General features: G+C 30.3%; 1 protein-coding gene across 4 annotated transcripts in view; it reads left to right on the top strand.

Moving 5' to 3' along the window:
- The window catches only part of LOC125073240 (mushroom body large-type Kenyon cell-specific protein 1), a 195,330-nt gene that overhangs the window by 84,208 nt on the left and 83,993 nt on the right, over positions 1-27,129 (top strand). Inside the window, exon 1 of one of the 4 annotated variants that reach the window (XM_047684001.1) lies at positions 6,654-7,231. The exons of the other annotated variants lie outside the window; for them this stretch is intronic. The gene's annotated coding sequence lies outside the window, so the exon portion shown is untranslated. Of the gene's footprint in view, positions 1-6,653; positions 7,232-27,129 lie in introns of those variants that run through there. 4 annotated transcript variants of the gene reach the window in all.

Raw genomic sequence — 27,129 nt, 5'->3', positions numbered from 1 at the left:
GTGTTTCGATTTGAAGGACAAGTGAGTTAGTGTAGTAAGGGCATATCCTCTAAGTTACCAATGGTGGCCAATGTAAAGAATGATTAATATTCCTCACATCGCCAATATTTATGTGGTGTTCATCATTTAACATCAGTCTTAACTCCAATTAAAAAACAATAGGCGAAATGTTTATGGACTAAAACCGCAGAAGCTATGCCATAGAAAAGAAAGAAAAAAAAACACGTACGTCAGTTTTGAAGTTTCAACATTTCACGATCGGCTCGAGGATTGACTGTTAGTTTTTTTCCTTAGCTTTACTGTTCTTTATTATTGTATTTAGAATTGTATTAATAAAATGGGATTACATGCTGTATTTAGTTTAAGTATAAACTAGACTAACTATTCCTTTACCAATATTTAGTGTAGTCATAGTTGTTATATACTTAGTAGTATGTTTTATACTATTAAAAATAATATAGTCATAATTAAAAGCAAAATATAAATGATTCAATCGTATAAATATATTTTTCGGAAAGATAGCAGTATCACTGTAACATCCAAACAAAACAAACAAACAGTTCAATTTCAATGAATAATAAAATATTCTCTATTCAAGAATCAAATGTAAAGCTACCACCGGTTCATAAAGTAGTTTCTACCGAGAGGAACCGACAAGAAACTCAGTAGTTTATCTTTTCCACCATTTCAATTATAGTAGGTAAAAATGTTAGCCCTGATCGAAAATTTAATTTGAAAACCTGCATTTTTTTATTATTTTAAAATATAATTTATTGGAAATATACATTTTAAATGGTTCCAAGTTTGTTTTTTATATATATCGATACGAATAAAAGTGGCAACGTGCTGTAATGCCGAACTAAAATACTACTAAACCGATATACATAAAACTTTTACTAGAAGATGCAGCGCGCTACGGAGAAGGTTTTATTAAAAATAAACATAAGTAGCGGTACTGAATATTGGGTTATATATTTTGACCACTTCAAATTTGACTATGACACGACCCCCGAATGTGCTGCCGTGACGTCATGACACAGCGTTATTTTATTTGACATAGCTCTTGATCGGTTCTTGTTATCACGATAATTTATACAATAATTAATATTTACTCATATTATTAATTTAAAGTTAACTGTGTCTATCTGTCTGTTTCGATTTTACCACTGAACTGAATTGGATGAAATTTGGTTTGAAACTAACTTGAACCCCAAGAACTAAGACTATTTTTTTATTTATAACGCAGGCAAGAGCGCCTGCGAAGAATAGTATCATTTAATATACAATCTTCCATAAAATATAATATAATAAAATTTATCGCTAGGCCTTTTTTCTGCAAGTGAGTGTACTCCGTGTAAACAGCGTAAAGCCCACACGGTTTCAGTCTCAAAATTGCCGAATCGTTGTTTTTTTTTATTTGCTTCATTTTGATTGGATAATACACGTGCTTTATTGAACGCATTGATTGTGCTTTTATTAAACTAACTTAAATATACAGGGTGTGTTTGAGCTGACGGCTGTTTCTTCTCGTATGTTTGTTTTTTAAAGTCATTTCTATTACGATTCATCTCTTAAAGTATTTTCTTTGAAGTTATAATAAACCTTTATCTGATATTATTAGTAAAATAGCACTTTAGTTATTATCGGTTCAAATAATTTGATTTTATTCCAGCATTGTACCCAAGATGCTTACACAGAAGTACTGCTCGAAGCCAAGATTGTCTTTGATCTCTTCAACAGGTGTATGGAGTCTTCTCCCCAAAACCAAAATTGCTTCACACTAAATTTCATCAAAATCGATTTTGTCGTTTAAGAGCAACGGACAGACAGTTACTTTCAAATGTACAATATTAGTATAGAAATAATTCTAAGATTACAAACAGAATGAATAATTAATATTTATATAATAAAAGATAAGGTTTAAGAATGATTTTTGTAGGGAGTTCGTAAAGTTTAAAACTGGTCACCGACTCGAGGAAACCATTCAAGTCGGCCGGCTTCTTATGTACCGAATTGTAAGGAATAACTTACCCAACTTAAATAAGTCAATAAACTCTGATACCCTTTATAACTTAGCCTTGACTGATTTATAATAATACCGTCGATCGCGACTTAACTCGCATCTATTAGGATTCGGTTAGGATGTAACGAATAAACAAACTCTTTGTTTGTTTATATTAGTACAGATATTTTTGTGTGCCTGTCATTTCGAAACGGGAATCGAAGGCCCGTCAGCGCCAGACGTACCCGTTTAAACCGCTGGACCGTTCTATTCGTGATGGCACCCTAAATATGACGATTTTTTTTTATTAAAAGGTCCAATTTGACATTTAGTGACACGCTTGTCACTAAATGGGCCGTGTTGGGCAGAAATGTAACGTAAACTCAATGAAGTTATTCAATTGTAAAATCGTTCAGTATCGTTTGTTTTAAAGGATATTATAAAATGAATTAGATGATCAACGTCTTGGTTATGAAACGATCATTCACACATACACACACATATACCTAACATGTATCACACATAGAAATATGAAAAACTTAACTGTTAATACAATCCGCTGAGTTTTTTTCGCTGGATTTTCTCATGGTTGGTGTTTATTTCGCAACCAGTGGTAGATTTTTTTATTGACAATCAATAAGTAAGTGTTAATGGTAAGATTATATGGTGATTAAAGATTTTTTACATTAACTAACTCTCATAAATCAACCTGCGATGTTTAGGGTCACACTCCTGGGCGAAGGCCTCCTCTCCTGTTAAAGGAGCTCCAAAGCCTAACAATGCGATCTAGATTATTGGGTTATATATGTACTAAACATTCTTGCGACTCATGTAGGTTTTCTTATGATGCTTTCCTTCATCGAGCAAGAGATTATAAGATATTTTATAGTATAGGCAGATGGGCAAATGGGCCACCTAATGGCAAGTGGTTACCATCGCCCATAGATAATGGCGCTGTAAGAAAAATAAACATTCCTCACATCACCAATGCACCATCAACCTTGGGAACTAAGATGTTATGTCCCCTGTGACTGTAGTTACACTGGCTCACCCTTCAAACCGGAACACAACAATACTGAGTAGGTACTACTGTTTGGCGATAGAATATGTGATGATTGGGAGATACTTACCCAAACGGGCTTGCACGAAGCCCTACCACCAAGTTATTGTAGTGTATTTAATATAGTAATTCTTAACATAATAGATTATATATGGATCATATGGATATAAATCTCCCATGAATTAATATTTGGTGGTATATCTCTCAGCCGAAGGACGTCCACTGCTGGACATAGGCCTCCCCCAAAGATCGAGGAATATCTATAGCGAGGGTGAAAGTTCTCCTATACGGTTTGGTTTATGCAGGTTTCCTCAAGATTTGTACATTCACTGAATACTAGAAGAATTATAAAGACAAATTAGGCACATGACAAATTCAGTGGAGTTTAGCCGATTTTGACCCGCGTTCGGTTAAGCTTCACCACTGCGCTATCGCGGCTCTCTTCAACCCAGTATACTATCATTACTGATTTCTACTTGATTCATGAAAATTACATTACATTAGATAATATAATACATTAATTATATTATACGTGTTAAAACATATAACATATATATATATTGTTTCAACAAATAAATCCTGCTGAAATAATAGTCAGTAGTAAAGTTCATTCAACCCACTGCTCTACTTTGGTACAGTGGAGACAAGTATGTCAATATCTCGTACATACAGGATTCTTCATAATCTCCATGATCACGATGCAAAAATCATTAGTAAAATAATAAAAAAATCCAAATTTGAACCAACGATCCACAAATTCCACTGAGCCATCATGGCACAGTCGTTGCTCTTCTAGGAAGATTTAATACGAAACGACATCCTAAGCTATTGTATCTTTGACTATGGCAGACTCTACTCTCACTATTATATACAGCATGTTTTAAAAAGTTAATATTCAATTAATTAAAAAAAAAGTGTTTTAATGTAGCCACCCCCGTCAATATATGATATAAAAGTTTACTTGTGTTTGTAATGTGGAAAACTACTGAGCTTCTTATCGGATAGTTTCGGTAGAATCTACATTTCGAACCGGTGGTAGCTCTACATCTCTACATAGTATAAAACAAAGTCGCTTCCCGTATAGAAACGGGAAGCGACTTTGATTTCGCTTCGATCTTTTAAACTACGTAACGGATTTTGATGCGGTTTTCATCAATAATAAGAGAGGGATTCAAGAGGAAGGTTTATGTGCATAATACACCCATACATATTATAGTAGGGGAAAGACAGGATATTTTTTTATGATATAGATCAAGCTCTCTCTCAATCTCAGCAAATGGTAAGTCACCACCATACACAATGGCGCTGTAAGAAATACTAACCATTCCTTACATCGCCAATGACTAACCAACTGAGATGTTATGTCCTTGTGTCTTACACTGGCTCACTCTCCCGTCAGACCGGAATATACTAATACTAAGTATAACGGCTTGCACAAAACCCTACCAACAAGTATCATAATTATCAGGAAATTTACGTACTATAGAAAATTGCTAAACCGATTTTGATAAAACTATTTTTTAACAGGCATCGTAAAAGAAATGCCATACATTTTATAAAATACATAGTATAATATATCTACTTAACTATCTAAAAACACACATGATCAAAAAATAGTTTGAACTAGTTAATATACTATGTTAAATAAATATTGAGTCTAAGTGTGAAATATGTCACTTTCCTCCACTGTATGTGAAGATAATATGACTACTGTAAAAGTTTCACTAAAACCGTTATAGCTAATTTTATTTGTCTGAACCCTTTCGAATTGTTAAAGTAAAAAAAAACTGAGGCCTGTAGCTATCGGACTCATCCCACTGCAAGGCTCCGTTTAAGGAGAAGGTTTGTAGGTCACCACACCAATGGTTTTCTTCAAATATGATTCAGTGGTGCTTACCCGAGTTCAAACCCACAATCAACGGTTAAGATTGAGGTGTTATCTGGGATATCTTGATTCAAAATTCATTAACAGAAAACATACAAATCGTGTCTAAATAAACTGTTAAATATTCGGAAATATCAAAACAAGGTATTTCTTACAACGTCTAGTAAACTATTTCTATTGTCTCCTAATATATAATACTTTTTTTTAATATCTAGAAAATTCTATCCAAAAGATTTCTCATTGATTTGAATTATTCAAGAATAGATTACACTTCCGAAGTATTTAAAAGTTATTAATGAAAAGAACTTAAAAAATCTTTGTAATATTATAAGTACCAATAAAAGTCGCGTGACAAAATTACCTTATTTTTTGAAGAAATTGACCGATTTTTAATAGTTTGCAAATTTTAAGGCACTTCTCGAATGCTATAAATTTCATATCATATGTATAATAAAAACTAAAATATACAACAATGTTTGATTGTCAAGTTCGAATAAATGAATAAATATTTCAAATTCCTTAAGAATATTTCAAATATTCGAAAAAGTTTCATTAAATCGATGTATCTGATGAAATAAATAGAACAATAATAAATAAATTATTCGGATCACATCCTGCTGCAATCATTATTATTAAGTGCCATTAACAAACTAACGATTATCTTTAATAACCTTCAACGCGTCACGAAATAAAATGGCTTCCCACCGCGATTGGAAAATGAATATAGTCATGCTAGACTCGAAATTTTTTAAAAGTATCTACACACTATTCAAGTCTCTATGCTATTAGAAATAGAAGCGGTATCGCCGTGAACGTATCGATACATAATTTTTGATGGTGCTATTTGCATCATAGTTACAGCGCCATCTATACGGATTCCGACAAAATTTTTCACCGAACCATTTCTTACAAGAACTGAGCACACATACATAAATTCGTATGCACTAACCCACACACCCGCGACAATGACTACACAATCGAACGCACCCACACTCCGAGAAAAAAACGATAAAAAAGTGCACACAAACATCTATTCGAATTTACTTTGCACACTAGCGAGCAAAGGATGGCGTTCTATTTTGAAGTTTCGAATTTTTTCGAAATTTCGCTTCGCGGATTCGCTACGAGTTTAAATAAAATGTACACGGCCGAATTCAAAAGTCTTCGGTGTTTGTACGAAAGATAAGATAAGTAAGTATAACTCAAATGCCCAAGGTTCGAATACAAGCGCGGCACTCACACTCGTGCAGACTTCATGAACGACGGTGCATTCTGCGCATGTGTGCCGTGTAGAGCGACGGAGCAACTTTGAAATGGGTAACGTACTTTTATTTATGTATTTGATATCACATTAACATTAAGTATTTAAATGTTCATTAAAAACTTTTTGGAACAATTAAAAACTATTCTCAGAAAATTGAATATTTTTTTAAATTCATCTTAAGAAACTTTGTAAGTTGTTTAAGTCATGTTTTCGATGTCTAAAATTAGAATCAAAATTTTGACTTTTTATTTTACTGTTATGCGTTTTACCTTCATCCAAGCTCATTTTATTATTTTTGATTATTAATAAAATAATAAAAACGTATATTGAAGTAAAAAGCTCGAAGAAAAAATGTATATTTTTAATGCGATTGTGGGTGCAGCAAGTATCAAGAGCGCATCGCCGGGCATTCTCGGTCGCAGTAAATACAAGGTAATGGCTAAGTACGCACGCGGTCTAGTACAGTGTGCGCCGTCGGTGCAGTGCCGCCTATGCACAATCAGTAGAGAGTCGCATTTCCGTTCCCATTCAGGACCACGACACGCGACAACCGCTAAAAACCTCCAAAAAAACAGGAACCCAAATTAAGAGAAAAAACTAAAAAAAATAATATTTTAAACAGACTATATTTTATAAAATAATTAAAAAAAATATATTCATATCATTCGCGTAGTGCATTCTCGTGATACAAAATAAATATTTTTGGGATTTAGTGAATTTTTTCGTCGTAACGATAATCGAAAAAAAAAAATTACGCTGCGATGCACACATATCAAATGGAAACTTAGGACCCGAACTATATTTTTTATTAGGCTAAAGAATATTTTTGTGTAAGTGACGAGCGTGATGTGCTTGTATATTTTGAGTGACAGTGTCGCGAAGTACGGCTGAGCGAGTGTTGATGACCAGGTGACGCCGATACGTGCTTGGAACTTTTTCGTTGTTTTTCAATTTTTTTTTCAAAAATTACCACCGAAGTGTCAAACTGGACCGAGGAGGAACAGGCCACCTCTGGCGCATGTGAGTACAGTTGAATTTAAACCTCCGCGGACAAAGAAAACTTTGCATTTCAGCGTTTAGATAGCGCCCTTAATCTTTACTTCTCCTTGACTCGGTGTCACGGTGTGCGTAATGTAATCGAGCGCGTACGTGTGCGTGGGGTTCACGCACATTTTTTTGTGTTTTTCTTTCGACCCCCTCCATCGCGCCCCACCTATACTCGTTAACGTTTATCTGTCCCACTCTTTTTTCTATGACAACGCGTCACCCCCGTGTGCGTGTGTACGCGTGTGTGCGTTAATAAATTGCAACCTATATTTTGATCGAAGGCCAATGACGGCATAGAAAATGCCATTCTAGATTTCTATTCCATATTTAAATATTCAAATTTTTCTTATTATATTAACGGCGGCAACTTTGACACGATCGTAAGTCGGTGCTTACTGAAGAAACGTAACTTCGTAATAGCTTTAATTTTATAACATTAAACTTCTTAAAAACATTACAAATGTACACGAAATCAATTTCAATGATTTTTCTATGAATAATTAATCGTAAATGTGTAGTTAGAGTAAGTTTTAGAGTAACTTTCTTAATAACGCTACGAAGCTACGCGGGGTCGTAGGCTAAAACTCAGCCGTCGGAACTTTTTGGCGCCCCAAAAATTATAAAGCGTTTTCCTTCTTTTATTACAAACTTCTACAAAAACTTATTATATCAATATACACAAAATTATAAATCCACTTTACATACATATATTTAAATTAAAACGTCTAACAATATACATTTTTTCAAAATTTCCAATATACTTAATGTAATGCAAAACATATAATACATATATGTGTATATAGAATTTGATAAAATTATTCGACATGTCGTCCTTGAGTTGTATTTTTAAAATTCAAACCAGGTCACGAGCGTTGAGGATATTTGATAAATGCACTTGCAGTTTTGACCTCAAAATTATTGTTTTAACAAAACGTTCAACGCCATTTGCTTCGTATATATTTGATAACAGAAACGCTAACATAACCTTAATATTAACGCTCTATTGTATTCAATACCAGCAAAGTATTTAAAAATTTTAAAAAGATGACGTTTCTAACATCAAACTTTTAATTAAATTAATATAATTAAATGATTACAAGTTGAATAGGTACAAATATTTAAAATAAAATAAATCGTATGAATATATAGTAATAATTGAAGGCATTCGAAATTCAAAGTTCAAGTTCGCGCCCTCGAATGCGCGCGCGAGTCCTTGCGCACGCGCTCGGCCAAGGCGAACGCTGACACAACTGTCAATGTTACAACTAGTCACTCGATCGGGCGGCCATCTTGCGTTTAGAAATACGTACAGATAATGTATTTACTTATATGTCTCAATATCCTTCGCCTTTGCGTTAACTATTTATTTAAACAAAGACTTTAATATGATACCATGTTCTTATTGTTTTTCAATGAATACTTAAAATGTTTTATATTTAATTTAAAACAATAGCTAAACAAGATTTTTATTATATAAAACTTTTATAATTATAATTGCAAGTAAAAGTATATTGCGCCAGCGCATTTTCGAAAGCAACGCGTACTTTTATTTATGACGTATCCAATAAACTCTTAGAAAATGTAGTAAAATGAATATTTTATTACTATATCATTATGGTTATATAAAAATAATAAAAACTTTAAGTTAGTATTTTTTTCAAATTAGTGATATGTTTTTATTTGACTCCAACAATAAAACGCGAGTGAAAACAATTACTGAAATGATATAAAGATATTTATCTCATAAATATTTTTTTTGAAAATACAATTAAATTATTTCGGCAGCGTGATCTTATTTTAATATTCATATAAATAACATTTGACCCTGCGAATTGTTTCACCGTACCTACGTTTAAATTTTTATGCGATAAATAATCTTGATAATCGACAATAAACATCAAATGTCAAGACGAACTTGAATAAATGTCAAGAGTTTTTTTGTAAAAATATTTGACGAAATATTCAAAAAACACCTCAATGATTTTCGTTTCAAAATATACTTTAGATATATACAATAAAAATGCAATTATTAAAAAAAAAAAATCGATGTATTTTGAGCTACAATAAACACCAAGATTAAAAACAATCTCGAACGTTGACAAATGACAAAACACATTGGCGTTAAGGTCATTGTCCTTTTATTACATATTTTATTGTATTGACAACATTAATATTCTGAAATTATATTTTTTCCTGATATTTGAAAAAACAAATATGTATACAATGATAATTATTATTTTGTATTTGTAGTAATCTAGCTTCTCACAGATCGAATAAGCGAATCGTAACTATCGAGAAATAAAAAATAAAAATAAAAACTTTCACGCTTATTAAACAAATATTGATTTCCTAATAACCTCGAAATTAACTTAAAACTAAATCATAAATAGAACGTCTAACAAAAAATTTTTTAATACATAATTACTTTATAAATATATTATTAGTTTCGTTGACATTCGTTGAATGTCAACTGTCAAATTAAACTGCAAAGAATTAGAAACATCTAATTCAATTCAATACGTTGTATGATTACTATTGCTGTGCCAAGAGCAGAGGAATACACCAATTACAGACCGACGATGTAACGGGCACCAATATATTCTAAAATCAAAATTATTAAATTAAATTTAAGTAATAAGCATATTTATTTCCGTATTAAATATTATAAATGAAAATTGTGTTCTAAATTTAAAAGTTTAATTTTGAAATATAGATTTATAAGCAATCTCATAGACCACAGATTAAGTGAAGTTGTGAGAGGTCGAGTCAAACCGGAATTGGGAACGCAGGCGGTCAATGTTACTACGTTCCTATTTCGGTTTAAGACACACAGCCGCTCAAGATAATAATATATTGCTACAGATAAATAATACATTCTTTTTTCAAAATTATGTAACGGCAAAAGCGTTAAACATTAAGTACAGACTAATTTATGAAATTGATGGAATATTTTTGTTTTTTAATAATTAATCAAATTATAAAATGTAAATAAATAATTATAGATTTAAATGCTTTAATGGAATATGAAAATTAGGAGATACTTTATTGTTTGTTAAAAACGATTGAACCAAATAGACTTATGAAGGTAATAGATAAAAGGTTAAAGTCTTAGTTAAGTTTTACGGATTGAAAGTGCGTTCCTATCGTTATGTCCCACTGCTGGGCATGTGTAAATCGAGATGAAACAGATCAGTTGTATTATAGAAAGGTCAACAGAAACCTGAATCAGGAACGGTCAATGTTACGCCATTACAGTTCTATTCCGGTCTGAGTCTAGGTCTGGCGCAATCAAATGCTACGTGGGCGGTTTCTGTACACCTGTTTTGTCAGAGACATTTGTAACTATGTTTGCGCGTACCGTATCTTAGTATTTACTTATTGAATATTTGAATAGATCTTATTATTTGAAGCATTAAATTTTATATGTTAAACGATTTATCATATGCGGAAATTAACGACAAGGTTTTAAGTCAATTCTCTCAAATTTCAAGCGCTTAAAAAATGCAAAGTGTGGCTACTTATATACTAAAGTTATGTACAAAAAACTTTTCCGAAACGCGCTGCAACTTCTGGTATAATAGTTATGTATATTGGTTTTGTAGTTTTTAATATGAAACGTCTCCTCGTTCAGTATAGATAACGTACAGAATTGAATAAGTAATGTAGTAGAACTATGAGACAGTTCAAAATTAATTTCTTAGGTATCATAATGGCATTTATTAATGTTCAGGGAAGAAAGTTAACTCGGTCGAATTACATCATGATGACATATTTAAAAACCTACGTCCAAAATGTGTATGAATCATTTAATTCGATTTCGAAGTAAAATTATAATTCGACCAAGATAAACACATTTTAAACACCACATTTAAGTACTTTTATTAAAAAACTAATTCAATATTATTAAAACAAAATAACGATGATTTATGAAATTTGAATTTCGAATTTATATCAAAAGATTAAATTGAATTCATGTTCCGAATATTGTTGTTTTTTTTTTTTTTTTTTAATGGAATCGGTTACGATTTTATTGACTGAAATAAAATTAAATTTCATTATATATTTCAATAATGATAATGCTTAATTAATTATATTTATGAAATATGTACATATATTTTTTTATTAATTATCTGTATTATACAAGTATACAGAAATATCACCCCGAAAGGGCAATGATCAGTTTAAAAATAAATAAGTATTTTTGGAAATTCTCTTTAATTTACATTTTTATAACTTGTAACATAATTACAACTTAAAGCTTAGTCACTTATCCTTGTAAGCAATAATTACAATTCATTTTTTTTAAATGATTTATGAGTTTTGGAACGAAATCAAAATTAAATTCGCTTTCGTTGAAAAAGGACAGAGAATGAGTGAAGAGTTGAGTCATAACTCAATTTATGCGAAAACATCTGCTAACCAACATCCCGTTAGGCTGCTTACATAGGAACGTCCGTCGTCGTCGATTTTTTCGATTAATATCTTTTTCCTTGTTTTTTTTATTCTTACGTTAATTTATTGCTATGAAAAGACAACATCTTGTTAGGCCATTCACACACGGACGATTCTTATCTTAGTTGATTTGTTATTTTGCACGAAATAAAAGAAAACAATTTTGCAACGTTTAAAATCTTTAAGGACGCTGTTTTTTTCGTGCTGACTGTAATCTGTTGGCCAGAGTTGCCTCGATATCATCATCGGGAACATTATATACATTTTATGACAATGAGAAGTAATATAACTTGATTTAAAATGAAATTGCATATGATTTTACTTTATTTAAAAGTTTAAAGACGAAGATATGGTTTGTTATGTAGTAAATGTTACTATCTGTCCGATAGTGCTGTTATTATAATAGAAATGACCAAAACAACGCGCCATATCTTGGTATTAAATGTAAAGTATATTATAAACGGTTACACTAGAAAAAATACTTATAATGTGGTTTATAATTCACAAACAATTAAAATGACATCGAAAAATATAGGTATTGTTAAAAACAAATAACACAAAATTAAATTATGTAGGTACATATTATCATTCAACAAAAAATTTACATACGTTATAAATATAACGTCAAAAATATACAATTATATAATATTACATGCGCAAAAAATATGACAATAGGTATAACTTGTTTTTAAAAATCGTAAACAATAAAATATGTCGCACACGAAAAGTTCTCTGTATGCACAGCCTTGCCAGCAACAATAAGTACGCAATGACCGCGGCCTCCAGACGAAAGCAATGAGTAAAAAAGAAAAAAAATACACACTTTCGCTCGGCCCGAAATTGAATGACCTCATTTCGTTCGTTATTTTTTTTTGTGTTTCCAACGTGTTTTATTGTCTGTGGTAATATCGGTTATTATTCCATATTTCCTGAGTAATGTCAGGGGTAACGATTTATTGATCCTTGGGTTATTAAATATTTATAGTCTTAAATGTATATTTAATAACTTAATTTAAACAATGGAATTCGTTTAATGATTTCTTCAATAAATATATGTTTTTCATATTAATCTTGAATGAAAACTCAATCGTTATAGAAATAACACTAGTAGACACAAAAAAAGGTATTTGTTCTATATTAGCAGTTATAAAAATATCGTTTTTGAAGAAATATTTGCATACGTTTAATAAAAAAAAAATTATTAAATTACGTTTCATGATAATTTCCTTTTGACATATTAAATTTGAAATAAATTGGTTTCGTGTCAATATTGCATTAAAATAACATCGTAAAATAACTTTTATTTAAAACTTAAAAAATAATTATTATTGCCTAACAATTTCGTAAAGGAAAAATGATTATAATCGACTCTACCTCATGTCGTCTGACGTTAAAAATTTATCTGATAGTAAAATTATTAAACATTTTCTGTATGCAAAATGATTTATCAACTTGGTTGATATGATAATTTGAGAAATTCTTATGATTATTTCCTTATAAACTTCGTAAGTTTTTCGAAATTTTATTTATCAAATATATTTTTATTTAAAAAATAATCGTTATATTATCAATTCTCAATAATATTTCTGAATATTATAATCTTGGACAATATGAAAATATGCATAATTGGAAAATTTATGAATTGATTTTAATTAATTTTATCAATAAAGTAATATTTTATTTATGAAAAAAATAAATATTTAAAATTCGAATTATTTTTTCGAAACAACATTTATTATATTCGATTTTTTAAATTCGTTTCATAAAATTCAAATTGTGCTCTATTATGAATTTCAATAAATGTATGCTAAGAGTGTCCAATAGTTGCAATATTTATGAATATTTGACTTTATCATATCAAATGTTATAAATATTTCACAGAATGTATTTCGAAGATGAACATTAAAGCTTAACTTTATTACTTTAATAATTTAATAAACTAGTAACTTGTAGAATGGTTGCTATTTTAAATTTAAATAATATAACAATTATAATCACATTCTTGAAGATTGAATAAGAACCAATGATCGATTGATAGCAATTAACGTTTAAAAGAATTCAAAACACACGTTAAAGATTTGTTATCGTTCGTCATTTGTTTGCTAAAAAATTATTCGCTTCCGTGTTTGTTTGTTTATATAAATATAATTCAGAAACGCGAATTCCACGCTGATGAAATTTATAACAGATACCTACTTAATAATATTTTCAATTTGTTTATTTTTATTTGTTTTATTTTGTTAAAAACTTTTTTCGTAACTGTTATTTGTTAATGTAGCAACAGTTGTCTTGATAAATAGAAATGTATGTACGTATGTTATGTAAAAGACGATTCAAATATGCTTGTAAATGTCTCTCTGTATTTTTATTTAATACATATACCTACCTAGTACATATTATACTTGGAAAATATAGTAATTGATAATTAAAAAGTACTATTTGTCATTATTAGATATATGTAAGAAGCGTTACTATAGACACGGATGTGCAACGGGTTTAATTCTATCATATTCTACTTAAGCCTATCGAAATTAAATTAAACAAAATTTACTATTTTTCCATAATTTAAAACGGAATCTTTGATATACTTATTATTATTTTATTAATACGCGACATAACTAAAACTTTCCTAGCAACCAATAATTTCGAGTAGCACAGATTAAAATCAAAATGGCGGCCGTGGGCAAAAGATCAGGTTATCCATCGTTGGCAGGCTGCAAAATAAATTCCTGCTAGTAAAAACTGATGCAACTCATCCGCCGAGATGTTAAAACGAGAAATAAGACGTGACAAAAACCCGCCATGCTATTCCCGCTCGTTCTAAGATGCAATTTGTGAGCACCATCTTGTTTTGTCTATGGCGCGCTTTTTAGGATCGCCTAATGGAGACTTGATGAATATTCAAATATTTCTATTAATAATAATACCGTGAAACCGTTCTTTGTGAAATCTAAAATTATATTTAAAGATTATTTACTTAAATAACAATTCCGTTTAATATAATATCCGAAGCATGTAACGTGCCACGTTATATACCCAAACGGACCCGCCTCGTCCGGCAAAAATGCAAAAAAGATGACTAATCGTGAGAAAATCTACCGAGAACGAGTTCGGTTCGCCGAATTTAAAAAGAACATTCTAACTGGACGAGTTTTTTATATAGATTCTAACTCGCCCAAAGCTACCGAGAAGTATCCAGTTACGAACCAGTCCGTACGTCAGATACAAAAGTTATGCCTTATATAATTTAGCCTCGCTCACCACGACCGCAGCGGCGGGCAGCGCTGTCTGAAGCTATGTCATTCACGCCGTTAGATATTTAAAGCGCTGACGAGAGCTACAAAAGCGATACGAGAAAGCGTTCATAGCTCCGGACCTACGCACAATGGATATGTACCTTTATATTTATATGAACGCACTTATTACGTGTATATACGTGTGCATTTAGTTTGTATGCGGGTAAAAAACGAAATAAGTCGTCGGTGAATGACCGCGGCCGCGGTTGAGGCAGGGCAGGTTTCAGGACGTCAGCGCGGGCAGTTTGACAGCTTTGGCGTTCTCTTTTTGAATTGTCATTTTTTTATTGTTAGATCTTGTATCATGGCATCGGATGATGTTATACGGCCATGTTCTAAGGCAACGTGTTAAGCTGTCTTTAAATTTATTTTAAAAAATCCAGATTTTAAAAATTTATATAGTTTATAAAAGTTTATCTGAATTAATTAAAAGTTGTAAAATTCACGATCTTAAGAGACATAAGCGAGAAAATCGCAGACACGGTAGTTAAATTATTTATTACCGAGCTAAAAATGTAACATTTAAAACAGAGATAACATTATCGAAAATGTCAATGTATAAAAATAAAGCAATCGCTTTAGTTCCACGATTCAGATGTGTTTTTTTTATCCATTATAGAGTTTAATATATTTTTAATTTACCAATAAATCAATAAATATTCATATCTATAATGTTGTTTATAATTATCATTGTATTGCTCATTCGGGGATAATATTGTTGTTTTTATCAGTTCAGCACACTTTTTATGAGTCAATACAAGAGAATTGAACTTTTGATAGTCAATATTACATTGAATGGAATTTTCGCCCCTATATTAATTACATCAAGGAATATATTTCTGTAAATATTTTATATGAAATAAAATCTTCCGACTAGTAGATCATTGACACTTAACACAGAATTATTGCGAACGTTGAACTAGGAGACTTTGTAATTAATATTACAATAAAAATGATACGTAAACGTCTTAGTATACACAATTAAAAATTAAGGTAATCATTTAATATCATTACTTATTAATATCATTAATTATTATCAAAATTATTAATTACGCAAATATAAATTAGTTTGATTATTCGTTTTGTGTCATGTTCCGTTAACTCTTCATTGAAATTAAAAATATAGAAAATTATACATTTAAAAAAAGAATGCAATAATTGCAACATATAATACATACATCAATACAGCAGCAAACAGATTTATTAAAAAAAAAACACGTTTTATTAACCCGTTGAGTTGAGAAATTATTACTTGTTTTATACAAAATAATTATGAAAATTTAATAATGTATTCGTTAAATATACTTAATATTATTAATAAGACGAAGGCAGGCAAATAGGCCATCTGATTGTCACCTTTGCCCACAGACATTAGCATTGTAAGAAACAATTTCCATTCCTTATATTGTCAATGCGCTGCCGACCATGGGAACTAAGATGTTATGTTCCGTTGAATTATAATTATACACTACTAACAATACTATTTTACATTTATTTCTTGAAAAGTTGTTGAAAAAAATTATTAAGACCTCCTTATTAATAATTTTAATGTAAAATTATTTTATATTTTGAATTAATTGATTGACATTTATTTTATAAAAGTATTTTAAATTGAAACACAAATTATATTTGAATAAAGAACAATTGTATCGAACTCGGTTTGAAATTTTCGTTTATACATCATTCGAAATTTGAAAAAAGAACTTATTAAAATTCAATGAAGTCAGTTAAAAATATTGAATACTTATGTAAAAGTTCATAGCTAAGGAAAGTTTTATTAATGAGTATCGAACGGGAAGCCAATATAATTGGAAACTCAAGTTTTCTCAGTTTTCGACGCAGGTTTCGAATCTTTGCAAACGTAACGTCTGGCGGCTGAGCGCGGATATAAGCATTAATAATGCGATTATTATTAATTTAAATTTCGAACACGGGATATTTTTAATTCTAATAAATTATTGAATTGTTTTTTGAAAACAACAAAGTTTCAGTGAATCTCGTATTAAGAATGAATTTTAAAATTTAAAAAGAATACTTATTCAATAATATGTTTTGAAATGTTTTAATGTTTGTCATTTGCGTTTTTTTTTAAATTATTTACATTCTAATAATAATTTATTTTAACATAATTACAAATTAAATCGATATTATTTTAATGATTGATGATATATCCGTATGTGAACGTACAGACATAGACGTTTAATTGTCTAGTCTTGGTTTAAAGTTCATTATTGACTTGGAAATATAATCCCTCACCGTAGTCTGAACTAGGCGTTGACCGCTCATACAAGACACGCTTTCTAAGCCTAGCGTTAATTTTATTATTTGACAAATTAATATTTTATTATTAAATCAACGTTGTTATGTAGTGAATCTAAATTACTCAGTTTGAATGTATATTTGCCATAATTTATGTCGAAAAGTTATATCGTAAAATGATAGGTCTGAACGGAAGTTATAACTGTAACGATATCAAAAAGAGGTTTGATTATATATCGTGGTAGATTGCGTCTCTAAGAAATAGAGCAATCAGAATCGAATCCACTACCATTCGCAATACAAACATACGTACTTAGATTACGCTAATATACTTATATAAAGTCGAAAGTTAAGTGTAATATCGCGTGCTTCAGTTAGCTTATGATAAAACGGTCGGTTTTTAAGAGACAAAGCCGGGTTCGGCGTGAGGCGATCGATAGGGTGGAGTGGACGAATCGACGACCCACAGAACTGAAGACGGAACTCAGATGCACGAAACTATTGATGTGTTTATCTTCGGAATTATATTTTATATATTGATAAGTTTTAAACGACCAAATGACTTTGTTGAGTAAATATCCATTGCATGCATGCATTTACAATGCATTTACAAATGACAACCGTAATTAACCGAAATCTTTGAGGATTTTCTTTGCTTTATGTAAACTAAGTTACCGCGTATTATCTGTTCTTTCGTATTTTATTTTACTCTAAATTCGATTAATTTGATTATATATTATATATCTATAATAAATATATGTTATATGTGAAATATTTATGATATTGAGTTTGATTGTGGTTGATGAAAAATACTTGGTAACTACCGAGTTTCTTGTCGGTTCTTCGTGCTTGATTATAGATTACGAACAGTTTTACATACAGCAGCATATTATAGAACAGTTTTAGCTTTTATTTAACTTAACAATTGAAATACTTTTACAAATTACTCATTCCTTAAAATTTATTTAGTTACTAAGAATTTGTCCTTAAAGTATTACAAGTTATTTTGTATTAACACATAACGGATCTAATGTCTGATCTAAAATAATATGCTCTACGTGAAGTTAAAAACCAGTTCGTAATAAATGCAAGAAAGTCTTACTTTACTAGATAAAGTATTCCTTTTATATTAGGAATAAAAAACAAGCATTTAAAATAATACTTAATGTTACTAAAATATAATGTACTTTATTTTATTATAAACTTCTTATAATATAATACCGCGTCCACATATAATAAATTTTGTTAGAACATCACCGAGCCGAGACGGTCAAAGGTCCCGGGGGAGTCTAGGGATAAGGCGCTGATGTTAACTTTAAAACTATTAAATGGAGCCAGTTTTGACAGTATTCCACTTTCAAACTTTTTATAATTATAATATAAATATAGTACAATAATAAAAACATTATAAGTAATATTATTAATAATTATTTGTTAACATTTATCGAACATAAATATTAAAAAAAGAATTGTTATTTTGTACAATATAAATAATTCTAATTTTGAAAACTTAGTATAATTAAACAAAAAGAAAGTGCATTTGTTATGAAAAAAATATAAGTCAAATTTTAAATTCGTTCTTTCTTGATACGAAATCAGTAATCAGGTAATCATTTATTTTATAAAAATAATTCAACTGATCTGAATAATATTTTTTGAACATGCTTTATTTTGCTCCACCTGTCAGTACGTGTGGGTCAAATATTGCAACTGTATTTTAAACCAGTTCCACACAACTGGTTGAGCTGAATTTTTGTACACACCTTTGTTGTTGGTGACAATACAAAATAAATATTTTATTTGTTTGATATAATGATTTATGACATTTACAATAATACTCATTTTTATAATATAAGTACCTATATAGTAGGTACATAGATGCGTAATTGAAGTTTGAAGATTATTTTAGTTATTTTAAAATTTACATTTATTGAAATCACAAACATTTAGGTTTTTAAGTCGTATCTACATATTTCAAATATTTTAATAATTATTTTTTTCATAATGAATCCTAAATAAAGTTCAATGTCATCTAAAATAATGTTATTTTCAATTATTTTTGTTAAAAAAATAAATATTTAAGGTAACGTTTTAAATAATTTTATTCGAAATATGAAAAAAAGCAATCTCTTTTTATTTAACAATGATAATTTCGTGTTCCTATTTTAGAATAATAATTTTAATTCTTATGACCTTGAAATAAAGTACAAAATTGAATGCTACATCGAGATGCAAAATTATTCCAACTTTAATACATCTTAAGAATTCACTCTCAATGCCACAGTTGGCGTGTTGCCAGCTACATTTGTAACTATTAACACGTCTGTCCGTTTGTTTTGAATCTATTGTTACATTATATTGACGATTGATTTCAAGGAAAGTTCTACGTTGAAATTTAAATGATAAGTATATTTCAAATATAGAACGCGTTCCTTTTTTTTGTTTGAATAATTATGTTGAGAACGAAAAACGATTTTAATGTTTATGAAATTATCATTAATTGTGGATATAATAAATAACTAACTAAGCAAACCTACATGGACATTTTGATTGCCGGCTTTGTGTTCTTTGCTCTTGTTATAAGTATCTCTGCTCTGCTCATTGAATAGTAATAAGTATTAGATAGCTCAACTTAAGCTAAACGTATAAGGGATCTAGGAATAATAAAAATAGATAAACGTGATTAGTATTTATATGTCAAGTCAAAGCAACTTATTGTTCATCTATAGTCAACTATTGAATTGAATTTATTTTTTAGGGTAAAGGTGCGAATATCGGACCCGGATATTTGAATTCATTTTAAAAATCATTCGTTAAATCGTAATAACTTTTACGACCAACTTTAAAGTTCTGTTTATCAGTGTTTTTTACAAGGAATTTTGTTGTAGGTACCTGTAAGTACAATTCTATGTGGGAAGTTTAATAAGTAAATTTTAGTAGAAACAAGTGTAGGTATTGATGACGTTAATTTTATCAAACAATGTGTTGTGATAATGTTTTTTTTTATAAGACAACAATGGAACTATCAATGGTCTATGTGAGATCCTTTTGATTGGATCGGTACAGTTAGAGCGATTCGTTATTTACAAGAGCGTTGACTTGAGCTAATATTAGGAAACATAACTATAAAATATAAAAACAAACAATGTATTTAATGTAGGAAACGTTAAAAGCTAAATAACAACATTATAGGTATACATAGGTATGACATATATAACTACATGAAATGCCTAAATAAATAATGATCTTATGGAAAGGTATAAGAATAAAATTTATAAAAACTATAATCATTGAGTATGAGCGTAAGTACCATGAATTTATTAGCAGATAATATTGGTAATAGCGGTCAAAAAACAGTGTCTAAAAGTATTAATAAACTTAATAAATTCGTAAGTTTAGAGGTAAATTCTTAAAAAATGAATCTGTTACAATAGCTATAATTTAAGTGAAACACTTTTTTATAAAATCTTTACCTAATTAATGATTAAAGAATTAAGTCGAATATAGCCAACATTACCCTAATTTTTGTGTAAAACAAACATCGTATTGCACACACATGCTTGCATGTTTATGCATGTGGTGTATTTCCTTGATAAATAAATTAATATGTAAATGTCATTTTTAAATTACGTTCCATGTCAGCTGTATTCTGAAACTTTAATTCGAAATAAATTACATTATTTATTTTATAAGTTACAATTGTGAATTTACAGTTTTTGAAATTATTTTTTCATAATATTAATTTAATAAATGAGACTTTTCTGATTATGTAATGGTTAATATGTTTTATTTATTTTGTATTAATTTATTATAATTAATGGTCCAATTATTGTAAATTAAAATAATACCTACCATAAAAAACGTAACGTAACGTTAGATAATAGTTAATTTTGTATTGAGCAATTTATTTATTGTATTTTGTAGAGAGTCGCTTTAGTCTAGTAGATCTAGATTTTCCAATATTCATTAAAATAGATGAATCGCTTACATTACAAAAATACCCGAATTATAAAAAGCATTGTTCGATAACAAAAGAGAAAATCCAATACGAATAATAGTCCCTAATTGTTTTCTGCATTTCAATGATGAGAAAAAAAAATAATATTTTTTTCCTTATATTATGATAATAGCTCAGTATTTTTAATCCTTTTGTTTTCGGCGTACATTACGAAAAACACGGAAAGCCCAACGACAAATACGGGAAGAACAACAAAAACAGAAACTCGTCACAAAGCGAACAAACGAAAAGCGTAAACATCGAGCTTGCCCGAAAAACCTCTAACGTGTCCAAATCATCGAATGAAAAAAAAATAAAAGGTCATTGTCTACATGAAGTCAGTCGAATTGACAGGCCCCGCCCGCGCACGCCATTGGAGGGCCGCTTCGAAATTTGTACAAAAAACCCCAACCTAGTTCCGCCTTCTAAAATGTTTTTAACGAACCAAAATGGCCGACCGCTCTATTTGTTTATAGAACGCTAGACCCGCGCGCTCATTGTTTCGATGTTCGCATTTAAATTAAATGGCACGTTCGAAATTCGAATTTTAATTTATCGACTCCATTGTTGACTTTTTTTTTAATATTGGAACGTTACCGCTAGATAGTGCATGTATGTGTGTGAATATTAGATAACACACAAATAGCTTCAGGGTTGAACCAATCATGTTCAGTTATTTGTGCCCACGTCGAGTTGTAACGTGGAAGTGAAAATTTATCAGTAGATAAAACTGGCAATATGACGCCATGTTTAACATCTATCCACCTAAATTATAAGTGGCCAGTTCCTCGTATGAAAATAAAATCGTATATTTCTAATTGTTTTTTTTCTTATCACTTACATTACAGACGCATGAATCATTTTCCTGTCAAACATTTAAAATTATATTATTTTTTATATACCCATTATTTTATATCGAGAATATAATTCATTGCATACAAAAATGTCGATAACACAAATGGAAATAATAAATAGGCAATTAAAATTACAAATTGGAAATATTTTAAAACGATTACAAAGTTTTAATGTTTTAAAAATGGAACTACTTTTTTAAAACTAACAACATTATGTTCGCGCCAATTTCTTGGCGTAAGGTGCAACGCACACTGCGCTCAGCTTTTAGTTTGATTGGATTGTGTCGCAGGCGCGGTCGGATGTCGGAATGTTGCTAATTTTATCTTTAAACTATTTTATTATGAGTTTCAATTCCATTAGATAAGAATCTATTAATTAGATTTAATACAGGTTTGCAATATTAATTAAATTTTATGATAAGACCTGCTATTGTTTACATCAAATTATCTTTTGTCTTGAACATGTGATGATTTCATTTGTTCCATTTTTGTAGAATTTAATACCAATTAGGCTTTTTTATATCTACCTACTCAGGTTTTAAAGATAAACCTAATTGTAATGATAAAACAATAACACATAGTTGTTTCAAAACACATTAAAATAGTTGACAAGTAAGTAGGTTGGTGCCTGATTCCTAAACTAAATTCCGGTTGCACGTTTTTTTAATTAATAAGTAAATAAATATTTATATTTTCAATTGTGAAAACAATGGTATTTTATTAATGATTAAATTATACGAACATCAAAGTTGCAAGGTTTTCCTGTTTTCAATTTAACTTGTAGAAGTTTGATGTAAATTTAAATTATATAGTTTCGTTATATATAAATATCACAAGAACGTAAACATCATACAAATACCATTATCACTGACGTAGACGCAGCATTTGTGGTAGGTACAGCATAAAGTGTTTTCGTGTTATTCGGTGTTGAACTTCGCGAGTTTAAAAAAATAACTCTACTCTACAAAAATATAGGTATATATCTATAGGAAGCAACAATTTAATGTGAAAATCGTTCTAATCGTTTCGTTAACCGACGTTAATATTCGCACAAACACTTACATGAAAAGACTTATTGCATTTAAAAGAAAAGAAATGATTATAACGCAAAAGCATCAACTTTCGTCAAATTTCTTTACGAACAGTTTTTTACAAATTTGTTTGCAATGCCAATAGTGAATAATTTAATTAAGAACCTTTTCTATTACATCATTAAAAGCATCATATTAATAATACACTCATATAAAAGTTATAAAATCATTCGTTAAGATCTCAAAATATCAAATGCAGCAAATCAATCATTCATTTTTTCATACATTCATTCCTTACTTCTATAAAATCTAATAGGTTTAAAATGTTCCCTGTCATATCGTTATCGGTAGCAATAAACGCAATATCAGATGCGCAATAGACCGCGCCCATGTGTTTGAACCACCTTTATTTGCGAGCGATGTTTGCGCTGTGTGCGCTCGCCTTTATCGTAATTGATGCGTTCCAAAATAAAACGTTTTGGAATTTTAAAATTTAATATTAATTTTAAAAGTTTCCATTTTTAAACGAAATTCTTTCAAATTTATATCGTAGTTCAGTTGTCGGGATTCTGTTTATGATGAAGTTTGATTATTATTTAATAATACCTATACCTAATTTTAATTCAAGTAAATAAGTAGTAAATAACTTAAATTTCGAATAGAATATTTCCAAACTCACCTATTATAGTAATTAAAGTATAAACTACCGAAAATTTCGGTTTAAAATTTAAAGTAAGTATAATAAATTCGTTGTCACAGTTTATTTGCCGACGGAAAAATTTTAGAACTTGGATTTAAACTTTTATTCAGTAATAAATTTTATAAATCCACGGAAATAATATATAATTATAGAAAGTTACTATTCCTGTTATAAAATGCAATATTGGACGATAAAAAAATAAAGTATAATCTATCAAGGAGACACGGGCGACGGCGAAATTACGAAGCATGTCTAAGGGGCATCATTAAATCGAATTACTGAACAATTTTATAAATAGAACAGCAAAAACTGCAATCACGATGCGAACAAAATTACAGGAATTTTGTCCACAAAGTAATCACAAAATTAAGAGCAAAATGCGTAACCCGCGCACGCACACATCGATACGAAACGCATGCTTTTTTGCGTGCAAGTTAACGCACTCGAAGGCATCCGTTACTCACACAACCTCGCCCGTACGAAAAATGCGAACTGTATCTGTGTGCAAGTACGCACTTACACATAAGCGTAAGCTCGAAGGACACGCGGCGAGGTCGTTAACCCCGAGTTTTTTGCGAGCGAACGCAGCCGCACCGCGTACTGCTCTCGCCGTACATTGGCCGTTGCGTTTATTTTTTATTTTTTTCGCCATCTCCGAAAGATCGTTCACTCGATCGCATCAGTTGATATTCGAGCTACGCTCTGTGGGAATAGGGATATGATGTCAGTGTTATTTTTTTGCAAACCGGTTCCACTTGCCTTTATACCGTTTATTTAGATTACAGATAATTTCTGTTAGCAGCTTTGCTCGTTGAATTTAATTTTTTTTACAGCGCTGCAGCTTCTATATAAAGCTTAATACTGTAGAAACCTTAAGCCCATATTAAATGACTCACTATTCAATTATCATAACAGACGACAATTTCAAGCGGGTTATTTCGTATAACATTAATCTCGAACCAATGCCATCTAACGCTTTAGGTTCAACCTTGTTCCGTTTAAACCAGTTAAAACTGGTAACGGCTACTTTTTATATAGTACCGCTACTTGTATAAATGTAAAGAGAGCAACATCTGAATACGAACCAAGAATGGAATCGTCCGACAAAGCGTAGTTTGAGTAATAATACTTGTAAACATCTCAGTCGCTGCAAATTTTACGATCGGAAGCGCTTAATAGTTATGCTCGTAACCAGAAGTTTCTTTTTAATTGCAATGTTTTCTACTGAGATACTTTTCGATATCGAAAGTCGTACGATTAGTTAGTTTAACAGTTTTATCGTTATAAGTTTAACATGAAAACAAATTGCTTCAATGTGAATAGGATTTCTCTAATATAGTTGACTTGGCCTATTTAAGTTGTACGACCAAGTAAACTTTGTGATTGCTAAATTGAGATCGTAACAGTTGGAAGTCTGTGGTCTCGACTACATTGCAATTAGAAATAGGCAAGAGTTCGTATGTGCATATCGAAGTTTAGAAAGTTTAATAACATTGGCTTTTCATACAAGACCAAATAAAAGTCTCAGTCAAATCTCACTCTTTGTAAAATGTTATTGACATTACGAAGCCATAATGAGTCACTGCGGCACGAATGTCAAGATTAGCATTGTGTTGTGCTCGACTTTATATAATAGCTCGTTTTAGTACATTCACAAAAAAAATATTCGTATAAAAGCATTTATACAAAAGTTTAATTAATACGCGTACGCGAAAACTCGATATTATTCATTACAAAAAAAAAAATAACAAAAGAAAAGTATAAACACGAGCCAATTCTCTGCTCCCCCAGTATATTGTTCCGGACCTAGCCCAACATTCGGCGAGCCACCCCAATTCCGTCCTGAACCTACCCCAAGCTGACGCACGTTGCGTCTGTGTAAACCTTGAGGTTTATGTGTGCGTACGGATTGAGACGTTCGATTCGTTGGTTCTTTTACTCGCTTACTTTTTTAATTCTAATTTTAAATTTAAAGGCGGGACTACATCTTTTTGTTTGATTGTTCTAATTTCAAATCCAAAGACCCTAAAAGAGGCGGGACTGGGCATTGTTTAGTTGTTCTAATTTTGAATTTTTAAAGACCCTACATAAAGGCGGCACCGTACATTTTGAAGCGTTCTAATTTCAAATATTTAAGGAGTCTTTGAAAGGCGGAGTTTACTTATGGGAAGAATAATTTATTGTTATATGGATTAAATCTTTTGAGAAATAAGATAAGGGTTACGTTAGTTACCTACTAATTGTATTTTTTTGTTAGTGATCTTGTTTGTTATTTGGATTGGATGTATGGACTCGAACTTGGGCGACTTAATTAGTGAGAATTAATTAAGTGGGATTACTTACTTAAGATTTTGTACTACCTGTTATATTATTTTTAGCAAATAAAGTCCGCCATTTACAAAGTCTGCGAGTATTCAAAAAATTATAAAGTATATTTATCCTGATTTTTTTAGTGTAGAAAAAAAAAACAAAACTGATATTATATAGATTTGAACAGATTTATTTAAAAAAAAATCGCATAGTAAATAAATATATATTAAAATGTACAGTATCTAAGTATATTAAAAGACCTCATAAACCATGCTTTGTGTTTGTGACTCGACCCATATAAAGGGGCATGTGTGCGTGCCCCACATAAATACAAATACAAATTAGTGTTCAATCCGTGTGCGTACGTGGCGAGTGTGTGCGTGGCTTCTTCGCGCGGAATTCCAAGTTTGAAATTGGAATGAATGACGGCTGGGTCACTGACCTAAGTCAATCCTTTAGAATAAACATTTTTTAGTCTGTACATTCGGTTTGACAAGGTATTCATATTTCGTACCTTTATTCGATATTTAGAATGTCTTCAGTTTTTTATTTTATTTCATATACGGTATAATTTGTATTAAGAACTTTTGAAATTTAAAGATTTATTTTTTAAGAATTAATCAACATACATACAACAATTTTTTTTAATAGGTATTTACGTTATATCTCTGCTAACTAGCAGAGATTAGTATTCTTTATATTGCCAATACACTGCCAACTGTGAGGCAAATTCATGTTTAAATAATAGTTACATTACATTAAAGTAAGTTGCTGTGAGCACTTTTAAAGCACATAATTACAAGTAATGACAGTGAATACTACTTACTTGCTACTAACGTAACTTGCATTCCTAAAAAAAGTATCACACGAGCAGATAATCAATCAACTGTGAGTAAAGCTTTAAATATTGCTTATTTTTTTTGTTTAAAGTGAGTAAAAACGTCTGAAGTTTAACCAATAAATTCCATAAAA

The sequence above is a fragment of the Vanessa atalanta genome, chromosome 23, assembly GCF_905147765.1.
Source record: "Vanessa atalanta chromosome 23, ilVanAtal1.2, whole genome shotgun sequence".
NCBI lineage: Eukaryota > Metazoa > Arthropoda > Insecta > Lepidoptera > Nymphalidae > Vanessa > Vanessa atalanta.
Note: the sequence above shows the minus strand (reverse complement) of the source record. Positions and strands in the feature narration are given on the sequence as shown.